The sequence below is a fragment of the Phodopus roborovskii genome, unplaced genomic scaffold (genome assembly GCF_943737965.1).
Source record: "Phodopus roborovskii unplaced genomic scaffold, PHOROB, whole genome shotgun sequence".
Classification (NCBI taxonomy): Eukaryota; Metazoa; Chordata; class Mammalia; order Rodentia; family Cricetidae; genus Phodopus; species Phodopus roborovskii.
Genome location: NW_026126410.1, coordinates 17865254 through 17867946, shown reverse-complemented (window position 1 = coordinate 17867946; position 2693 = coordinate 17865254). Strand labels below are relative to the sequence as shown.

Below are 2693 nucleotides of genomic sequence, written 5' to 3'. Positions count from 1 at the left end.
GAGTGATGTATGCACAGCCCAATTCAAATGGAATCTCGTGCTGATAAAATATTCCATATGCTTGTCTGCCTCACTCTGTCTCAGCCTCTCAGATGCTGGGAATACAGGCATGTGCCATTATACCTGGTTGTGTCTGTCCATCTTCTACAACTTTCTGTCTTGACCCTAGATTCTATTTCTTTCAACACACACACATTCACACACACACACACACACACACACACACACACACACACACACACTCACACACCTACCTTGAGCTAATAGCTAATGAGGCATGAGGCTTGGAAACCAGATCATGGCAAATACAGGAGTTTCATAGTAATTAGGGATTACGTCTCTGAAGTCAAAGCACCCTAGTACTTTTATGTGTAGAACATTCTATTTTCAGAGGGATGCTAACTACCAATGAGATTGTGCTAGTCCATATAGCCCTGGGTTCTACCAACACTATTTTGAATTTCCTTCTCTGTTTTCTAATTTTCATACCTTTCCATCACTCTTCTCAAAACTGACAGTTTTTCTCTAAGCAGTTATTTCACTTTTATACTACATGAAACTTTGGAACTGATTTTTAATAGCAAGTCTAGAATTAACTTTTATTTTCTTTCTATTTGTGTTCTATTTGTTTTAATTAAAAAAAATTTCAATGCTTTTCTTTCATTGTGATTAAAAGTGTATGTGTTCTCTAGTATAGTATAGTTCATTTTTGTCATTCTATTTCTTTTTTTTTTTCTTTTATCTGCATTTATTTTATGCTGAGTTTATTCCCATGCCATAAGTTTTTGTTTCTTCAGTTTCTTCTGGGATATCTTTTTCTTCTGTGCAACCTCCTCTTCTGGCTTTGGAACAATCTTCTCCTTTACAGTGAGGACCATCTCAGTGTGGCAGGGGGAGCTCATGTACGGGTTAATCCGGCTGTGTACTCTGTAGGTTCGTCGACGCATCTTAGGTGCTTTGTTCACCTGGATGTGTTCAATGACCAGAAAATCTACATCTAGACACTTAAGCTCAGCATTACTCTCTTCATTTTTAAACATGTGCAGCAAAAATTCACCACTGTTTTTTGACTACCGACCCTGTGTCCAACCCCACTGTTTGGCTGGGTGCACCTGCCTACTCCACCACCAGAATAGCATGCATTACTTTTTCAAAGTGACATCTTTCAGGTATTTGGTGGCTTTTTGGATATGCATGCCCTTGATGGCCTGGACAGTTTCACGGGTGTTCTTAAAGTGAACCTGAAGATTCAATCCTCTTGACTTGCATGATTTCATAGGGTTTTCTGGGTCGAGAAAGTATCAAACCATCTTCACAGGTCACTTCAGGCTGCTTACAGGAAGAAAGTCATTCTAATTCTTAAACACTATATATAGTGTTTAAGGAAAGATAATCTGTCCCTTGTTGATCTCAATTCAAGTTTTCCCAGGTATGTACTGCCTACATAACTGCCTTCAGAACAGATAGGTGCTCCAAGCTACCATATTCGAGAAGAATTTGTGAGTAAGTTATTATATGTATTACATGATAGTCCTAGAAGTTACATTTAGAATGGGTATCACTGCTCAACCATGTTTGGAGAACTCTTCACGCTTTCCCTCTCCTTGCCACACCCATTCAAATCTGTGACATGTTCATGCAAATTGCAGAATTCAAAGAAATGTTTGCAGATTATCTGTGACAATGTAAATCACCCCCTCTGACAACTCATCATTGTCCCATGAAATATTGGATCAAGGGTGTTTCTGAGTCCTCAGTAGTTACACCCTACTTGTTCATGTTTTTTTTTTTTCCAATGAGACAGAAAGTGGAGAAGAAGAAATGGGAATTTCTCCTTTTAGAGAAAATAAGAATGAGGCAGAATTTGTCAACAGATTGAAGCTGTTTGAACAAATCTAAATGGTGGTGTTTCAGATGCAGCTGGGAGGAAGAAAACAGAGATGTTCTGCTTCAGTCCAATGTTTCTGAGTTCCTGCCTCTCTGGGCCTAAGAAGAGACTTCAAACTCATTCCAAAACCTGAGCTCCTGTGGACTAATCCCCCAGTTAGGGAGGAGGAAGAATAAAGCAGGCATGCCTCTAAAAAGCCCCCTAGTTTGGAAGTAGAGACAAACACACCACATGGAGTGATAATTAAAATCCCAGGTGAAAAGAAGCATACCAAAGATTTCTACAAAGTGTTTTGGTCTCATCAAAGTCATAATGCTGGGCTAAGTAGGAGAAGGCTTCTCAGAAGCCTTGGTGTGTGGCTGAAAATAAAGTACTCTGTGAAATCTGTGCCAGGAAATGCTAGTTTTCCTTCCTGGTTTTCCCAGAATATCTCCAATGCTACCAGCCCAACAGCATATTTCTTTAGGATGAATCATGAGAGTGCTAGGCGTCTGCCAACTGCCATCTCTAATAGCATCTGTAAGGAAAGCAATTAACTCACAATTTTCCTTTATTATCGCACTCATGCACATAATTAAATATCCTTAACATACTTATTTCATGGCATTTTGAGAAGAATGATAACGCTTTGTTGCCTTATACTAATGATAATATAATTGACCGCAAGTTTCACACGCTTTAATGTATTCTTGCTTAAAATTATTCTAAAATTAAAGTTTAATGTCAGTTTAAGAATCTACCAAGGCTCTTCCTCTAAAACACCACTTGCCTTTATTTCACAGTGGCAAAACATCTTGAAAGGTAC

The 2693-nt window shown here is 38.7% G+C and overlaps 1 pseudogene; it reads right to left on the bottom strand.

Annotated features, from left to right (window-relative positions):
• Positions 1-746: 746 nt before the first annotated feature.
• Positions 747-1310, bottom strand: LOC127220616 (60S ribosomal protein L17-like; annotated as a pseudogene).
• Between the last annotated feature and the right edge of the window lie 1383 nt (positions 1311-2693).